Consider the following 19,844-nt stretch of genomic DNA (forward strand, 5'->3'; position numbering starts at 1 on the left):
ACTTCAGAATGTTTATATAGAAAATATTAAATTATGAATAAACCACTTTGCCATCAGCAATGGCAGTGAAGCAGGCAATATTCAATGCCAGAATTTAAGATCACAAAAGCCATACAGAGCAAAAAAGCCCCATTTTCAAAACCAAGTAATTGGATTAAATCAAATATGTAGTAAGTATCTCTTATCTCATGTAATCATGAGAATGACAGACAAGAATCTCTGAGTTTTAGGAGTGACAGACTTATCACAGGCTTCATTTCAATGAGCCCTCTGGAAAGGAAATACAGCAGGATTTTACAGGAAGAATAATTAGTGTGTAAATGTTCTTTTTTCTGTAAAATACATCAAGCAAGAAAGTATATTTAAGATCTGGAAATGAACCTAAATTATTGCATGTATGGTTGGGAACACTGGAAGAAGGGGGATAGGTGTTGTACTGCAGTATAGGTTCTATGCAGCCAGCTGCACTCCTTCAAGATACATAGAAGATACTGGATAAAAGTCCAATCAATGACTGAAAGATGGGTAGCAAAAGGGAAGTACAGGACAATTCAATTAGGTTCCTACCCAGGCTTATGACATGTATTACAGCAGAATTTATCAGCCAAACTGACCACGGGCTGTGAACATTGTCCAGTGAACAGACTGACAAAGGACAAGCCTGTATTTCCAGGGCCTTCAAAGCTAAGACTTAGCAGGTGAAGAGAACAGAATAATAAATTAGCAGATATTTCTTGTCAATCAGAAAAGACAATGACTACTCCTTCTGCTTAGCTACAATCCATGTTGCAAACTACACAGCAAACAAATCAGAAATTCTGCAGTCTTTTGGGAAATGGTACTCCAATCATGGCAATCTACCAAGATGAGAAGTCAGTTAAACCATCTCTTTGATGATTGGAATTATTCTCCATCTATCTTCTTCTGTGTGACTATAAGCATAGGTGAAACAATCATTAAAAGAGAACAAGTTTCACCAAAACTATGCAATTTTCCCTCAATAAAAAGATTGCCTGCAGTCACTGGCTCTTGATTTGGGGACACTTTTAGAGATTGCTTTTATAGACTGTTCAGAATGAAGCCTATCCAGAACATATGCTCAAAGAAGAGGATTGGCCTAGAATACTGACACTAACACAACCTTCAAGATCTAAAGCAGGGCTTAGCAAATGCTTGCATAGTACTTTGCAGAGAAGATCAATATTTGTATCCGGTACGAGCCTGGGAGTCAGAGAATTACATGGTACCAGGGATACAGACAGTGACAAGAACTGCACCTTTCTGCATGCCAAGTATTTGAAGCTGTCATCCTTTGAAAGCTACACCAGAATCAAAACACCAAGTCCACCACCAAGGAGAAAGAATGCTGCATTGTTGACTCTCTTTCATCATGTGCTCAGACAACTAAAGCCATTGCTTCATAGGTTAACCATTAACATTGGCAGTCTTATTCTTCCTTGCCTTGGTAAACATACTGATATCTAATCAAGAACTGTTTCTCAAGAAATCTAATTCTGAACAGGTTCACAGAAGTCCACGCGTCTCTATGGCCAGAAATGCCGTCACTACATATTGTCAGTGCAAGAAACTTACCAAGCAGCAGCAAGTCTGACTATCACACCCCTGCAACCAGAGAGAAGGTACATGTCACACTTGCCAGAAATACATTGGTCTATGAGTGTTATGCCACAGTGACAATTGAAAAAGCCACAATCAACATTCTCCCTAAAAAGAAGGCAGCTCAAAAATGTCACTTCCATTGTCACAGTTGATGCCACTGAAGTGTCACTTGTAGTTAATATTAGCCTAATAAAGCCTATTATAGAGTACTTGTATTATTTAATGGGCTCTTGGATTTGACTTTTGATATGAAAATCTGCATATTCCTAGATGTTTTATGAATTTCAAATGGTTCAAAGTTGAACTCTAATAGAGCAAGGAACTAGCAAGATGCTGAGAAAAAAACCCCTCTGTTGTTCAAGCAGAAAACGATGCGTCAACTTGCCAGACACAGTGGGCTTTAGCACTGCTTTTGGCAGCGACTCAACATGAATGCAAGACCTCTTTAACCACGCACTGTGCACTTTCAGCCCCTTTGCTGGGGGCATGGTCTCACAAAGGTTCAGGCTCTACTGATTTCAGAGGTAGCAAAAGGTCACAGGCAAAGCAATGCAGAGGCATGGTGATGCTCAGGCCTGGGGACACCGCCTTGACTCGAGAGGTACCCCAGCTCCTGGTTGTTCAGCCATGCAACCAGGTCCCCCTGCAGTCCCTGTTCATCTAGCACTGGACATGAGACTTGCTTGAAAACCTGCACGCTGCCGCTGCAGAAGGTACTTGAGGTATCTGAACACTCCCACTCATCTGCTGCAGAAACAAAACTGGGCAGAAACTGCTCTCTGACATCTATTTTCTCCTTTCTTTTGTACAGAGGCTAATGAAGACTTTCATGTACACAACTGTCATGCAGTTTAACCTCCCTATCTGGGTTTCATGGTCTAAACATGCAAAGATATGTTGTTTCACACAGAAATTAACTGCTGGGGCATATAACAGACAGGAGGGAGGGACAGTGATGTTATATCCTTGTGGAAGAAAACCATACCTTTGGGATAATAGGTGCCCTTGAGGGAAGGTCAGAGCAAAGCAGCTACAGTGTCAGAATGACCTTGCCTTTTAACAAAATGCAATTTAGTAAAAGCACACATGCAAGGCAACTTGGTACAAAGACACATTTTCTTAACTCCATCAACCCCAAAAGGCAGCACTCCTCCTCCCATTAGAACACCAAGAGCAGGGGCCTTGAAAAGGATGGAGATAAAGGGCTCTACCCAAAGCACAGTCCCCATCCTCTTGCACACACAGCCCAGTGCTCCTCTATCTGGCAGAGGTTGTGCCCCACAGCCAGCATTAGGGTCCTTATCTCCCTGTCCTTCTGGTCAGGCTGCTTACAACATGACAACCACTTCCATACCTCTTATGAGCAAGAAAGGCATGATCTGTAGAGGAGGAAATTCACCATTTCAGCAAGGAGAAAATAAAACCCCACCACATTAGCAGGTTTTATTTTATTTTAAAAGGGCTGGGTGTTTGGAATACTTGCAGCAGTCCTCAGGGGGACAAATGAACGGGGGTTATCCATGGATAAAGTGGAAAAGGGTGTATAATGCAGACATTCACCATGCACAAATTTATAAGCTACATGTGGTTTATAGCATAAATCAGTAGTTGTCTCCTGTACACAAATGTAGCCTTCTGTCTTTCCAGGAACATTCAATAAATAACTAATCTATATCCTTCTGCAATCCAAATAATCTCCCTGAAGGAAGATTCTGGGAGAAACAATACACGTTCCCACATGTGGAAACTCAAAACGGGTACTGGAAGCACTGTCCCTGCACATCCTTGGTACCTGCATGTTGAATCCCTGCAGACTCTGAGGCGCATCCGCAACCATGCTGCCATGTACAAAGCCACATAGAAATATATGTATGATTGTGTGTATCTGACTTGAACAAAAGAGAAAAATGGGGAAAATTACAGACTCAGAGAATCACTTCTGCTCTTCAGCTCTCGCTACCGATGCTGCATCTTTTTGTCCTTGGACCTGACCTTTAAGCCAGAGAAGAATGCCCTCCTTTTGAGGTCAATCAGAAACCAGGAAACACAGAAACAAACACTTGCAAAAAGTAAATGAAATACATAAATTTGAGGATTTCCCCCCTGCAAATAATCTCACTTGTGTCACATACAAAGAAGTATTCAGCTCAATGCACGTCCTCTTCATAATTATAACTTGCCACATTTTCACAATTCCTGACTCTCTATTTACTATTCTGTTTTGCTGCTATACAAAGTTTCCTCTATTGCAATCAGCGTGGGTGTCTGGAGTGTGAGCTGTTAAGATTTCTGCTCCTCCCCTCACATCAACATGCTGGAGGTTATCATAAGCAGCTACAGTAAGGATCCTGGGTAGAGGTTTGCAATATCTCGCACAAAAGCAAACAGTCACTAGAAGGAAGATTTTTTTTTTCCCCCTTAGCATAAAGTTCAAGGAACATGTACATATGATTTAATGGGAATAAATAAAAAGTGCTAATTATTTGTGGGTTTGCAAAGCCCATGTAAGCAAAATGCAACATATTGAAGCATCCACTGAAACACTGTGCTTTAAAATTCAATCAGAAAACAAAACACACAGGATTTTGAAAAAGCAAAGACTATGCATCATGTAAAAGTGCTACTCCTGGGTAAAGGAAAAATATATTCCTTGCATTTTGGACATACTGTTTGCCTCCACATGTAAAATAAAAAGGAGATCATTTAAAAAGAAGATGATCTGTATATCTGTATATATATTTTTTATATACCCATAACTGATCCTGTTCAGCAGACTGTCACTTAAGAAAGGTTACCTTTTCAGAATTAAGACTACTCAGACAAAATTACAATGATACATTTTCAGAAGAGGCCAAATCACAGCTTGCCATATACAGCAGCCCCATATTACCTTCTCATGGATGCCTCACAAAGCTTTTCCATTTTACACAAGGGTGCACCCAAAGTTCAGATAAAAAGCAATCCTGCAAATTGTTCTTTATTTAAAAGGCATTAAACACACACCAAACACAGGATAAAAATTCAGTGCTCTTTAAGGAGCCTTAAGGAGGAGCAATGCCTACTGCTTATGCATTTTTTGTGTGCAATTTATCTGCAGAACAACCACACACACACATTCCTCAAATAATCTATGTAAATTTTATCAATGAATCATCTCTAATCCTTCCAACATGTCGTCTTTACCTTCAGCAACTAATGAGTTAAAGATTATAAATATCATTAACAAAGGAAAGAGGATCTTTCCTTTGTTTCCCAAAGAACGTGGAAGCCTGACTTCTTGCAATGTATTTTTATATTCAGCGAAGTTCCCTAAGTGGACAATTTTGCTTCTAGCTTGGTTTATTAGTCTACCTAAAAAAAGAAAAATTAAATTAAAAAGATGTTGATCATCCAGAGGACAAGCATAGTATAAAAGTCATTAAAATTACTGCTTCCTGTTACTGTTTCTTGTTACTGTATTATACCTGCATGTGTATTTTCTCCTTATGAGAAAATAAGGGGAAAATGTACACTAAAATGTACACCAACACCACAAAATCCACAGTCTGTCTTAATTTCACAGAGACACTCTTACCAGGGCAAAGAAGCACATATATAATCTCAATCATAATCAGTCATTAAATATTAAACCACCAAATGTTACGCATCTGAACAGTATTTTGGATGTGAAATTCACCACTGATAATCCAAAAAGGGCCCAAATAAGTGAGTGATACCACAAACAACAACAAAAAAAGAGGCTTAGGTTTGTTGGTTTTAACAAACAATAGGTGAAGTACAAAACATACAGCTCTACAATTCCCTCTGTATGCTGGTTAATGCTTAGGTCGTCAATTAATTCCGAAGGGATTATTTTATGGAGCCAGGAAAAAAGGAATCATTAAGCACTAACAGCAGCCATAGCTTCACACACTGATTTCACAAAAAAAGGGCTGAATGATAGAAATATTGTATGAATACATAACAGAATTTACCAAACAGATTATAAGTTAGGAAAACATCAATACAAAACATTAACTCAAGTCCCTGATTAAAACCAGACAGTATTTTATTGTTCTTTCAAACCTATCAGTTATAAGCCTTATTGACCTCTTCTGCAAACGTTCTGTATTACTCAGCAAACAAAATTACCAGAAGTAACAGACAGCAAGTTTTCCCAAGAAAAAAAAGGCTCTGCTTTAAAGTTATTTGCAGGTGTGCTCATTTTAATGTTACACATATTTAATTACTTAATTGAAATGTTTTGTAAAATCTGTGCATTTTTATTTGAAGTCTGACTGATATTAGTAAAAGACTGGAATTCTATCAGAAAGATAAGAGGAATAGTCAATATATTAAAAAAGACAGCTATCTGCAACATAGCCTAGATCTAATAAAAGGAAAAAATAACTTAAGTTTTATATAAAAGAGTATGTTTTGCTTTTAAGTCATTTCTCTCCTCCAAATTTCACATATATATATATTTTTAATTATTTAATTTCTGTCTTTTGGATTTGGACACTTAAGTGAAGCACCTGTTATGTCAGTGTGCTTCACAAGGACAGACAAGCTAATACACAGTGTCTCAGTATACAGGAAGACAGCAGAACAGCAAGGGGCTTTAAATGTGTGATAAGCCAGAGGCAAATTTTAAGTTTTCAATGCATTTGGGGGAAGAGTAAGGCCCATTCAGACTACTCTGAGGGTTGCCTGCTGAAATCCCATGGACTGGCTTATGCAGCACTTCCAAAAAATCCCTACCCACGCCTCTGTTGTTTCCTTCTACTGGATATATCTTTATCTTTCTGAAATTACAGAAGCAACCTGATTCTCAGCTGAGGGTATTACTGTAGGATATACAGCAGAAATTGTGCTTCCCTATATAACACAGTACTCCTCACTGCAAGAGACTAATGGTCATTTGCACACATACTAATGGCAGAATAAAAGAGGTGAAGTAGTAACTGTTCTGTCTGTCCTTTCCAAGTAGTTACATTACCTTTCTGCACATTTCTGAACTTTTAACTGTAATATGCAGCTGGTGGAAACAGCTGAAAAGGATCTGGACCTGCTACCAGGATATTGCCCCCACCCCCCACCTGTGACAAGCTAGCAAAAGTGCATACCTCTACATTTAAATGCATACAACAAGACTATATTGTAATGCAAGTGCACACAAGGACACACATTCACATCTCATTCGATTGAAGGCAATCGTAAACCTGTGTGATGTGAATACATCCAATATAGTATTGACTGTAAAGACATTTTGCCATACACTAGCATTTTATCACTACTTACGCAGAAAACTCTGCAATTAAAGAAATAGAATTAAAAAAATGAAATACTTTAAGTCCTTCTGGTATACCCCACCCTCTTGAGTTAAAACGCAGACAGCTACAGAAAGAACATGCAGTGCTACCTATTCAGAGGCAGAACCATGAATATATTGCCGTAAAACAGATAAGTGAAATCTTGAGAAAGGGGATACAGCAACTACGTTTCCCACCAACGGCTAGACATCACCTCAAGCATACGCTACCTGCTCTCACAAGCTGTAATATTTCTTCCTTCCCATGCAAAAATACATCTGCGTCTGAAAGGAGGAAGAAACACTTACCTTGATGTCTTTTGCAAAATAAACCCAACACAAGAGCCCAGTTCCACCACCTTGAACAGAAAAGGCATCTGAAGAGAGCACCGACAGTGAGTGAGGTGGCAGGCAATGCTGAGGAAGGGCCACTCAGCTTGTGCCCCATTTTCTGGCAGCAGGCATGACAATGCATGAACACCCCCTCCACATTGCAGCAGGCAACTGTAGCCAGGAGACAGAGGTGCTTAAATTAGAAAACCGCTGCCAGAGGAAATAAACGGGAATCACAGCGACACCCTTGACTCCAGCAGCTATCAAATCCGGGAAGATACAGTGCACATCTGTTTTACGAGGCCCCCAGGGAGCTCCAACTCCAGCTACTTACCCTGTCTGCATTATTAATAGATGTTAATGGCACCATAATATTGAAAAGAAGCCTCTTCCTCTTTATAATATGGAAATTCCAAGGGGTTTTAATTCATTTATTTATTTTTTAAAAAGGGGAAAAAAACCCCCACAAACCGTGAGGCAGAAAAAAGCTTCTTGGTCCTGCTAATTGCAGAACTGCACCCTCCCTCCACCCTGCCTTCCCCAGCCATCCTCAATATACTGATTTGGTAGACAAAATCAATTCAAGGCAGTAAACAACTGCAATAAAGCAAACAGGCAGACAAAGACTTCCTGCCATAAGGCAGTTCCTGAATACACAATTTTCTTTTTAATAAGGTTCTGAAACATTTCAGCTAGAGCATATACATACATAATTTTATGCAAATGATTCAGTTTAAAGAACAGAATAGAACCACACCATTCAGATGTTTCTTGACTATCTAAATACATGGGTTTATTTCTTCAGCAGAAGTTATCTGTCACCTCATAAAGTATTATTTAGACTGACTTGATGAAAAAATACCCTCTGTCAAGCCTTTGATTTAGATGATGAATAAAGGAATGTGATCGTAAAGTATCCCGAGGCTGTGTTTCTGTTAATGCGCGGATTTCCTCCGGGTCCATTCATCCTCAAGGTAGGTATATTGCAGTCATGCACCAAAGTGTCAAAAGACCTTCCACAAAAGATATTGACCTATTTTAATCCGATCCATGTATAAATGCAGTTGAGCTACCACTGGGAATAAAGTGAACCAAAGATGTATTTTTAACCCCTTTATAACACTGTACACAGGAGGAACGCATCAGTAACAAACACATCCTCAAAGACTGTATGAGAATGTAGCTTGCTTTAACATCAGTGGAAGAGATACAATTAAGAGTCATGTGAAATGCTACTGCTTGCTCAAAGAACCAGGCACACTTCCTCTGCAGTTTAGTATCGTTATCAGATAATTCTGATCAGCTTTAGAATAAATCAATCAAGAAATGCTGAAATGGTCAGCTTCACCTAGCCGGCTTTCACCCCACTGTACAACACACCAATTTTAACTCCAACATAAAAACACCACAACATCTCAAACTACAAAGAAAACAAGTGCTGTTCTTAAAGATGGCGATACCCATCCATTAATTGCGTGATGAAATTTTTGCGTACGAGGGGCAGTGGGGTGGGAAGAGCGAACGTGTCAAGAATCACCTTCTCATCCTGCAGATGCATGCTGCAGCTGTTTGCTGGCTTTCCACAAATTGAATGAAAAGTGCTGCTAATTCTTCCAAGACAAATGAAACCGATTGGCTTTGTTGCTTGCTTGCCTCTGCGGCTTTTGAGACCACACAAGTATGCTGCAGACACGAAATCACAGGGTCTGGCTGTATTAACTGAATTACAGACAGCACTGATGTGATCATCTTCATCTCTCTCTCTTGCGCTCTCTAATTATTTATCCAGATCAAGCCTGACTGCTGGAAAATTAGCTCTCTACAGGAGGTAACCGAGCTGAAAGGTTCTTTTTACCAAGAAATGACGGGCTGGCCTCTAGCAGTACATACACCAACGTGCAGTTGTAAGGAAATGTCGCAAGATGTAAATTTGCAAGCAGATTTCTCTTCCTCCCAGCAAAAGACGACATTTTTAGAAGATACAATTTATGCACACAGACATATATTTATACAGACACACAAAATAGGTAGCCTTCCAAATTCTTGACCCTGGAACTTTAAAGAATTTATTTAAAATGGGAAGAGAGAAGATGCGTAATGGTCATACTCCTCTTTTTGTTGCTTTATACATTCGTTCCTACTTGCTTGTCTACAAACAAGTTCATAGTATTTCACTTATGCAACGATTTCACTTCTTGCCAGCAACTGCAATGAGACCAAGTTCTAGTTCTGATGCTTGGGGGGGGGGAAGAAAAGACAGCAACATTTTTATCGCTTAAACAAACCAACTTACAGCAGAATGAACAAAGCATAAAAAATGAGGCTAATCGTTTTTTTTCTAAGATCTAGATACTGCTTTAGCCTGTAGCAATCTAAAGGCAACAGTGTACATATTTTTATTTCTCTTTTATTAAACCTGCCAGACAAACAAGGGTAGTTTAAAAGGAATGGCTTTGAAATTATTTTCCAATTAGCAGGACTGTCATTGTGAGTTGATTTGCTATACTGTATGCTTATATGGATGTATACATTTTTAATGCATTTTAATGCACACTTTGGTGTAATCCTCGTCATATGTAGGCCAGTATAAATTTTAGTGCTAGACAGCTCTCACCAATTGAAGCATTACACACACAAAACATTGATACTAAAACAAAGCAGCTGCATGGAACACAAATATGCTTATTTTTATACCAGTGAGCTTTGGAACATCATTCTCTAAAAAGAAAAAAAATAAATAAAAAAAGACAGCAGATTCTAGGCTGAACCTGCATTTGCAGCAGTTCAGTATGTCACGCCTTCCCCAATCTTTTAATTGCTTTGGGTGTTATGCATGCCAGGGATGGGTGAGAATAGTTGTCAACCCACCTGACTGCAGAACAAAGAGCATTTTTTCTTCCAGCATTTGTTACTGATGCTTGAGCCACGCCCTGTCGTCCTTACAGAACACGCTTTCTCACATTGTCCTACTCGCACAGAGATGATGTCTTCCTGACAATAAAACATCCTCTGAGATTATTATGCCAGGTTTCACCTTTTTTTGAATCCCTCCTGGGTTTACTTTTAAGGGAAGGAAAGGGGCTACATGCAGAGCTGCGTTTCCCACAGTGCGGGGAGTCCCTGGGCTGCAATGTCTTAGTGCCCTGCAGCCTGGTTCCCCTTGCTCCCGTTGGGATGCTGACTGCAGATGAAGGGCCTCACCCTACTCGGTCGGTCATGGGAGAGCACACAGCCTCCCCTGTAAAAAAACATGGGTTTAGACTGGGTTGGTCAATCCTGGAATTCAAGGGCAGACAAGGGAAGAAAAAGAACAAACAAAACCCACACAAACAGGTATACAAACGTTAAAACAAGAGGGGAGGTCCCTAGTTTGTCTCCTCTTCCCACCAGCCCCAGGCTTCTGCCTGTGGGGTCAAAACGCTCCAGCCAGCATTAACCCCTAATGCCTATTTGCCAAGCCATGCACTCCCCATTTCACTCCCTCAAATCCTTTGACAGCTCAGAGTTTGTAAGGTTAAGCTCCTCTTGGTCTGGGTGAGATCCATGGAAAGGTTGCTCCCCTGCTGCTCTGCGCAAAAGCCCTTCGCCTTTTGTTTCTCACCTACGCTCCCATTAGTGCTGCAGATCACATGCAGTGCCTGGCTGCTCCAGAAACAAATACAAGAACAAAAAGCCTCATAGGCTAGCTACACAACACCGAGAAACATACTGTGTTTTTTTAAGATTTGTATAAATAAGGCACATTCCTGATTTGATCTATTTATAACATAAGCAAGCAACATAAAGTGAGATACAGACAATGTGAGAACCGGTACCTGCAAGGCAATCCACATCCCTTTTTCTGCATTTCAGAAACATTTCCTGCACCACCTCAATTTTCTATCACCAAAAGCCTGGAGGCAATCAAACACCACAGCTTCCAGCACTCTTCTCACCAACTCTTTCATGAGGTTGTAATAACCCTGCTGCATTTTTGGTAGTTCCATAGCAGCAGGTGAGCTGTAGACATCCTTTACAGCCATCAAGTAGCCCTAACCCTCTACAACCCCTGAGGCACCAAAATTACACTTTCTGACCTAATGGAGTATCAGGAATGGTGGGTTTTCCCCAAGTTTCAGGACAGAATTAAAGAATGGCTGGACTTAGCTTGGATTATTTTTGCAAGCTGGGTTTACTTGCTCTTACCTGTTTCCCTGACAGAGCATAGGCATCTAATGTGCTTTCCGACCCTAACCTAACAAGACCAAACAGTTTTAAGAACCAGCAATGCTATGGCCTCTATGAGGTTTGGTATAAGGCTTTTTACAGGTTGTTTTAAAAAAGAGCTTTTGTTCAGCCATTCCCCCATATTTGATATGTTATCATCCACCAGCCATACACCACCAAAGGGAAACTGTAGTGCTCTCAGGCTATGGCTCTATTCTGCATCAAACAGAACAAAGAATCTGTTGGCACTTTAACCTTTGAGATACAGAAAAATAAAACCCCTTTAATTTTTGATCTCATGGTTCTTGAACAACCAGCAAAGCCAGCTTTAAAAGAAAAAATAAACCCGTATATCCCAGGACACATTAGACTACCAACTGCTAAATGTTCTCATCGCTATTTTGAAATGGGGTGTGGGTGGAGATACCTACTGAAGCTTCTTACTGCTGCGGCTGCCATTGCTGTTCACTGGGGATGTGTTTTCAGAAATCCCAGCTCCTAAGGAGTCTGAACTTGCATTTGCACCTTTTCTGGGGCACATCGAAGACAAACATTCTTGTGTCATTTGTTACAGCACCACTGCAGCAGGATGCCAGCTTGTGACAGCACGCAGATCTGCTGTAGGCACAGCTGCAGCCAGGGGAGAACAACGAGGTGAGCCAAGAGGGGAAGTCATCAAGTCTGGAATGGCAACTGAGAAATACATGGGCAGTGGATTGTGTGACACTGATGTAACTAGGCAGGAGCTGACAGTCAACAGAAAAAACCCCAAACACTTTCCATGCAAGAGCAGATTGGTGGCTTTTAAGGCACCTTGGTGGTGAAGGCAGAGCAGTACAGGGGGAGACACAGTAAGCTGTCACACATTTCAGCCAACCCTTGCAAGTGTTTAATGAACAATGGACACACATGGCACAGTCAGCATCTGCTTTCCTGCAATTGCTGGTAATGACTAGAGGTCCTGCATGTATTACTGGGACCGTCAGGCACCAGTTGGCAGCAGAGGCTTTCCTGACACACTTGCCTATACAACAGGTTGCACCCTGTTAGATGCCCCTTTGCACTGATTTTTGATGGAAGGGTTTGCAGAATTTGCCTGGAGCCTCCCACCTTCTTTTTTCTAAAACTTAGATTATAGTATAAACTGATCAACCCTGCTCAAGACCTAACCAAGTGGACTTTATAGAGTCACTTTAATGTTGCTGAAAATGTTACCTGAAGGAGAAACAGGATGTCTCCAGAGTATTGACACTGCATGAATAGAAAACAAGCCCTAGAATAAAGCAGCAGCACAGGGCACCACAGCTCTCAGTATAAACAGGTACATGAATACTCAATGCTCTTCTAAGAAATGCTAATGGTGAGCCCGTGCAGTTTATCCACTGTGAGGTGGCTTTTTCAGTGTAGTAGTTGTACCTGATGAAACCAAAGATTTTAATGCAAGTAGAATTGAACTAGCAAGTACCAGGACTTGTTAGTTTTTAGATTGCAAATGTGCCATTAATCCCACTATTCCATTTCTGCACCCCTCAAACAGGCCGTATGTTGTGCAGCTGGACATCAGCTCCCCTGGCAGATGGGTGGCAAGAAGCCCTGGAAAGACCTCTGCAGCCTTCAGGTGACCCATCAGTTCCCTTTTCTGACATAGACTGCCTCTTCCCTCCCAGGAAACCCTACTTGCCTCCCATCAGATTTTCCTGGAAGCAATCTTAATCCTGCCACCCTTTCTGAATACAAGTCCCTTTATTTTATTATTTAAAATAAACCCCACCTCCAGTTGTGCTCAATCACATTTATTCATACCAGTTTTCATCCTTCATGCACATTTCAACACTGTGCAAGTGTAAAGTTGCTGCTGTTGGTCTTTGGGGGTCCTTCCCTCCCTCCCAACCTTTTTCTTCTTTCCTACTTAAAATGCCTGCCAACCGTGCAAGCTGTTTCTCAACCATACCCAATCCTCCTGTCACTGTCAGGGGCACTGGACTGTCTTTTGCAGTCAGAGACAGCGATGATAAATGACAGCCTCCATAATCCAGCAAAGTGATGCTGTCCAGGGGCAAAAGCCACAGGCAGATGTGGAGCCTTCCCACTGAGCACACTGTGGAGGAAAGATGGCACATCACTCACAGCAGTAAATCCCATCCATGCTCTGGTTGCTGGGCTCCAAGCAGCGTTAAAGCCCCCTTTGCAGGCTATAGAGCACACAGTGCTTCCCAGTCTTCTCTGGCCAGCAGGCATTGCTTCTACTTAAAAACACAAAACAAGGGAAAAACCCCCATCCTTCCCCAAAAGAAGGCTGCATGCAGCACTGCACACTTCCCATTTCAGCAGCTCCAATACTGACAGACAACTGGATAATGCATTCAAACGCTCTGGGGATCAACCCCTTTATTCAGGAAAGCTGTCCCCATGTTTTGAAGGAGCCAACAGTGAGCAAGTTTTGAGACTTGAAGACTCAAACCATGCTTCCCACCTCACCCCTACAAAGGAGGTTATGAAGCAGAAGTGTCAGCCAGGAGCATGCTGTGCCTCTTCCCATTAGACCTCACAGCACACTCACAAGAAGCTGATAAACACTATGTGTGCTACCTTACCCAATTCTCCAGCACAAAAGTGATGCTGGAGGGAAGTTTATCTATGTGTCCAAGGTCAGGTTTGGCATCTGTGATAGATTCAGCTGTCTAAAGCCCCTGCATGTCCAGACTTCAGTCCTAGAGTTAATCATAAAGCACTGCCTCTAACTTCTAAAGAGCTTTGAGGTTTGGGGGTTTTGTTTGTTTGTTTGTTTTTTACCCTACTTCCTAGCTAGAGAATGACTAGAAGATGCAATGAGGCTGTGTTTCTGGAATCAGCTGCAAATCATCCTCCCATTCAGGAGCATGCTTTGCCATGTCATTGCCAGCTCCTATCTGCTCAGGCTGTGCTCATTCTCAATGGCCCTCAGAACCTGCAACAACCAACACCGGGGTGGTGGGAAAGCAGGACACAACACACAAAAAGTGTCTGGGTTTTGTCCAGTTTTCAGTCTGGTCCTTCCTTTGCTTACTTGGATGTGCAGCAGATATGAAAGATACCACCACCAGCATCTTTACTGGTAACTACCACAGCATGCCAAGAGTGGGTTTACTGAAAGCTGGTAGAAATACAAGTCCTCATGAGTGATTCGCAAGAAGAGCTAGTTCCAAAGCTCTAGTACTTGTTTTGGCAGGCCAAGGCTGCCAATCTCCTCAAAGCAGCCATGCAACGACATGAGTCACTAACTGCTCAAAGATTCTTCTTTCTTTAGGCTAGAGTAGACCTGTTCTAGTCAGTTATCAACTAAATTGAAAGCAGGTGGTAAGTAAGAGACTCATACAATGCCTTTTGCTAAGCCTCATCTCTCAGGAGGACAACACACAAGGAGAAGGTGGTGCACAACTGCTACATGACAGGGAACACCTCAGCTCAGCTTCAGTCAACAACACCCTTCACACTGACTGCCATGACACCAGCACTTTATGTCTCAACCTTGTGAATATTTAAGAGGTCTTGATGTGTCAGGCAGCTCAGGATGAAAGTCCACAGCATGCTGCAAGCTGAGTAAAAACCCTGAGCTTGTGCTAACAGAGGTGTGCATGGATGCAAGAAGTGCAAGGTGCATCTCGAAGCAAAGGGCTCTTGGCTCAGCTAATGGGAGCACAAACTGGCACTGGTGGAGGATTTGGGGCAGAGCTCATGCTGCTGTAAGCACAGCCAAGACAACTGGAGGCAATAATTTTCCTGCAATATGCTTCAAAACCACCCATGGCATCATTACCTTGATAGCTTATAAAAATAATTTACAACTCTTCTTTCAGATGGTGTCTAAATCTAGACCACATCTAGCTTCAGAAACATTCTAATTTAAGTTTGCACTTTAGTAAATCATTAAAATAATTTATTCCCTATTTGTCAACCTCCATGATGAACACTGGTTATCACCAGAACAAAGAGCAGAAAAAAAATCAGCCAGATCTATCCATTGCCAGGTGGGTTCTACAGGGGGAAGATGAGAACCATAACAACACCAAGGAACTTGGGCACAGCTTTGCACTTTTCTGCATCATCTTTTAAGACTTGCATCCCTTCATATGCTACCCCTTAGAGCAGGGAAGAAGGAGAAATAAAATTTGTTCAGCAGGGAAAGCTGTTTTTCCCTGAGAAACAAAACAGAACAAAAGTTTTCCTCATCTTTGCTTTCCTCATTCATGATTTATACCCTCTTACGCTTTAATAAAAGTTAAATTCCAAATGTACATAAAAATTATCAGTATATAGCTGAATTACTAAGGACCACATTCACTACAGAGGATGAACAGCAGACAAGTCCACAAGAGCAATCAGCGGTTGCTTTATATCATCTAAAGAGGTCACTTCGTATTTTTTTCACCTTGAAATTAATGGGTGGTCTCTTTAAATATAAAAGTATTAAAATGGGATTGGGCCCTTCAGCTGAAATAAAACAACAAAATCCAAGTATTTTGACTTGTTAGAAAGGCCACACTTCTTCCAAAACACCCTTAAATTTAATGTATATGTGCAAGACAAGCGGTTAAAAAGAAAAGAACTGGCTCCCAGCTATTTTTCCACACAGTCAGACCTGCTGGGCAAACAAGAAAATATCCATTGTTTACCTTGGAGCAGGACCTAGGGTCCTTAACCAGGTTAAGAGCCCAATTGTGTTAATCTTCCCATTAGTCCAACATAACATGCACCATATTTAAACAAAATAATGTCAATCCCCTCTTTGGTAATGGGGCTAGGGGTGGGAAACAAGACAACACCAACCCCCTTCTCCCTACACACATATTGCAGTTCAATCTGCCACCTACTATAAATGCTGCCATTTGTCTTTTCTTTAGACGTATCACAGGAATATTTCTATATCAGCCCTATTATAATAAAAACGACAGTGTGACAAACAGCTTTGCAAATAGGCCTGCTGCTCCAACAAAGCACAGACGCAACACACGGATTTGCAGAAATACCCTGTATAATTCACAAGTGCTACTAGTTGATTTGAAATCCAGCAAATTTTGGCAGTTGCTTTATCTTCTCCATCACGATACCTACTTCTGTATAAAGAGCTGAAGTAGTAGAGCACACTGCAATGGTTCTTCCTTCTCCTCCCCTCCAATTTACACTGATTACACGTTTCCAAGTCTTAGAGATTCATTTTTAATGTTCTATTTAAAATGCTGATTATTACTTGTTTCATTTTCATCTAGGTCAATACTGCATAGATGATAAATACATACTGTTTACCATTTATACTTTTTCATCTTAGTATTGAATATCCTAAGGTAAGCTTAAGAAAAGTCAGCTACTGGATAGCACTTACATTCCCCCTCTTTAGCCTATTCCCTATTTTGTCTACAACACATAAGCCCTAATGTGTTCTGTTAATGCAGACATCCATTATAACATTCAGATATTAAGTGCAGCAGAAATGAACTGCATCTCAAACCATTCACTACTCATTTTAAAGTTTGTCTAATTCTACGATGATGCTTCAGCATGTATGTTATTCTTTGCAAAACAGTGCCCCAGTGTTAAGACATCACATCAGTTTTCTATTCAGTCTTCAATAACAGATGAAAAGCCACCATTTTCTTTTCGATACATGCAAATTAAACTGTCTCTACATAAAGTGTAAAGCACAGAGAAGTACACATTTCAGTGATGATACTGTCACCTGGCATTAAAAAATAAGTATTAATTTGTAAATGAACCCCCTCAATCATGTTCAAAGGAAGTAATTAAGCATTTAATGGACCAACAAAACCAGCATAAACATTAGTTTAATTATTTCCAAGGTACCTCACAACCATATAAAATTCCCCTCACATGGATGATCTTCTGCATCAGTTTTCGAAAGATTCAAGCTTACTTAAGTCTTGCACAAGCCCTAACATTTATACTGTTTCAAATTTAGCAAAACATAAATAGCTGTTCACACATATCTGGGATTATTAGACTTAATTTCACATTCTAGAGCCTTAAAACAAAATAAATGTCTTGCAAGTATCCTGCTTGCAAAATGTTACGAATTCTTTGATAACCATGCAGTATTTAAAAAAGCTCAAGTTAATTTTTGTAGCAAGAGCATTTAAGACTGTTGTATCTCATTAAAACAAGGTTTTTAAACAATGCTTACATTTAACTTGGACAATGCACTAGGTTTTCTGTAATTATATAGTAATTCCAACCATTCAGTAATACAGAAGACTTAAAGTGCAGCTTAGGAACAACAAGATTTGTATTTTCCAGCAACCTCTGAAACTCTGGTGAAGTTAATTCACTGCACTGACAAGAAAAGAAGCCTTAAAAACAGTCAGGCAAAGTAGTTTAGCAGCTCTACACGGGGCTTTTCTTTTGCTTAAGGGTTTAACAATTTCAACAGGCACTATATCACAAATAATCTTTCAAACTTTGAATAGCCATGCTGCGCTGGGAACCAGAGCCACAGGAGTCATTGTGGCTCTCTAGCAATGCACAAAAATCCCGACAAACTGGGTGGCACTGAAAGATACATTCATTACCTTTGTTTTCCTGTCCTTAAAAAGGTCAAGTGGGATGCTGATTGCCAGACAATCACTTGGTTTCAGACATTTTTATTAGACAAAAGGCTTACAGTTAGCACTGCATTGTGCCCCACCCAGCTGGCTGAGACTTGTCATCTTCTCACTCCATTAGGCTGTAGGGCTGTATTACAATGTTCTAATTGAACATCCCCTCCGCTATGCATCTCTGCCTTGAAAACACACTCCCTCCTTTCTCTCCCCAAATAATCCATCGTCAGGTCAGACAGGACGAGGAAAAACCCCATGAATAAAACAATAAGGGAACAGGATAGTACTAACCTTTTCCTGTAATAAGCTCTCCCATTTCTCTCTCCCTTGCTGGTTTCTAAAACTAGGAAACCAATTCTTTAAAAATGAAGAATTACCAGAAGAAACAAACAAACAGAATCATTCTCCAAAGCACCCACTCCCACCCTCAAAACAGGGAAGCCTATATTGGTCAATTGTTGTTCCTAAAAATATTTCAAGGACAAGGATTTTTCCCACACACATCACCTGCATTAACCTCAATCCCTCTGCATACAATATATTAAACATAATGGTTAAAATAAGATTAATATTATTGTGTCCTCTCCTTGAACTATGCAGATATATTGACACAAGACAAATGCACAGTATGTGAAAATGTTAAAAACTTTATTACTTATGAAATCCAAGTTATAATATTTTCATTAAACAAATGAACTTAAACCACCTAATTTATAAAAATAGTAAATGACAAGGTTCTCATAGAAGAACGTCACATTTACTTAACCACTATTTATGTAACTGATTCAAGGCAGCTGTAAATTACAGTAAATACCAAGTACGCACTATCAGAAAGTACTGTAGACACTGAAGTACAGAAAATATTTTTTGCTTTCAAAACAACTTTAAGGAATATCATGTTCTCCAAGGTTTATGTACAAATCAGTTTAATCCAAAAGAACTTCTAGCCCTGGTCGTTATTCTAAAATACAAGCCTAAAACTAGCCAGCAACAGTATTATGTTAACACAAGTCAAAACACAGCATTGTTTAGCCTGATATATTAAAGAAAAAATAATCAGGTAGGACATGGGTTTTACAGGAAGGCCCAATTCCCTCCCTTCCCCCATTTCTAAAATTGATCTTATGAGCATTATTTACCCCTTCCAGAGCACCTTTCTAAAATCCATTTTATATCTCCAGATAGCCATCGTGCATCTATGCAGTACAAAAGAGTCTGAAGAACTGCGGACTTCTTTTCAAGGTAAAATGCAGGCATGTTAAGAAAAATCATTACTTTGTACACTAACATTTCCCAGCATATATTTCACAGAATCCTATTAACCCACAATTATTTAACCTGTGGTGAAATGCGGCCAACTCTTCCCTTCTAAACAGGTATTTAATACGCAGATGATTCACGATGCCAGTAAGACAGTTTATATTTTTATTACATTAAAAACACTATTTTCCTATTAAGTTTTATTTCTTACGATACCTTTGTTCTGCTTTGTGGTTTTCATCTATTCATTGACTGTTGAGTGGTACTAATGAAATTCTTGGGGTACCTACCTTCCAACATTTCAATGGCTTGAGAAAAGCCATAACATTGCCACAAATTAATTGTAATGTATCTCATTCCTTCACAGGGAATAGCTGCTGGTAACATTAGCACTGGACATCAAGGCAAATTCTTCCCTAGTTACTCTTTTTGTGGGGGAGTATGAAAAGCAGAGCCTTTCAGATATTACCCATGATGCCTCCCAACCAAGACCATCTGCAATATGCTACGTTGAACATTTGTCACAATCAACCTACCTACTTAAA

The 19,844-nt window shown here is 40.3% G+C and overlaps 1 long non-coding RNA gene across 1 annotated transcript; it reads right to left on the reverse strand.

Moving 5' to 3' along the window:
• Nucleotides 1–4,845: 4,845 nt before the first annotated feature.
• On the reverse strand, nt 4,846–19,819 carry LOC133218665 (uncharacterized). The gene is made up of 3 exons (XR_009727242.1): nt 19,516–19,819; nt 7,220–7,414; nt 4,846–4,971 (listed from the first exon to the last, which is right to left on the reverse strand). It is a non-coding gene; the product is annotated as an uncharacterized LOC133218665 (long non-coding RNA).
• Between the last annotated feature and the right edge of the window lie 25 nt (nt 19,820–19,844).

This window comes from Neopsephotus bourkii, unplaced genomic scaffold (assembly GCF_033783945.1).
Source record: "Neopsephotus bourkii isolate Nb327-2 ecotype Australia unplaced genomic scaffold, CSIRO-AGI_Nbou_v1 NB_1280, whole genome shotgun sequence".
In the NCBI taxonomy this organism is placed as follows: domain Eukaryota; kingdom Metazoa; phylum Chordata; class Aves; order Psittaciformes; family Psittacidae; genus Neopsephotus; species Neopsephotus bourkii.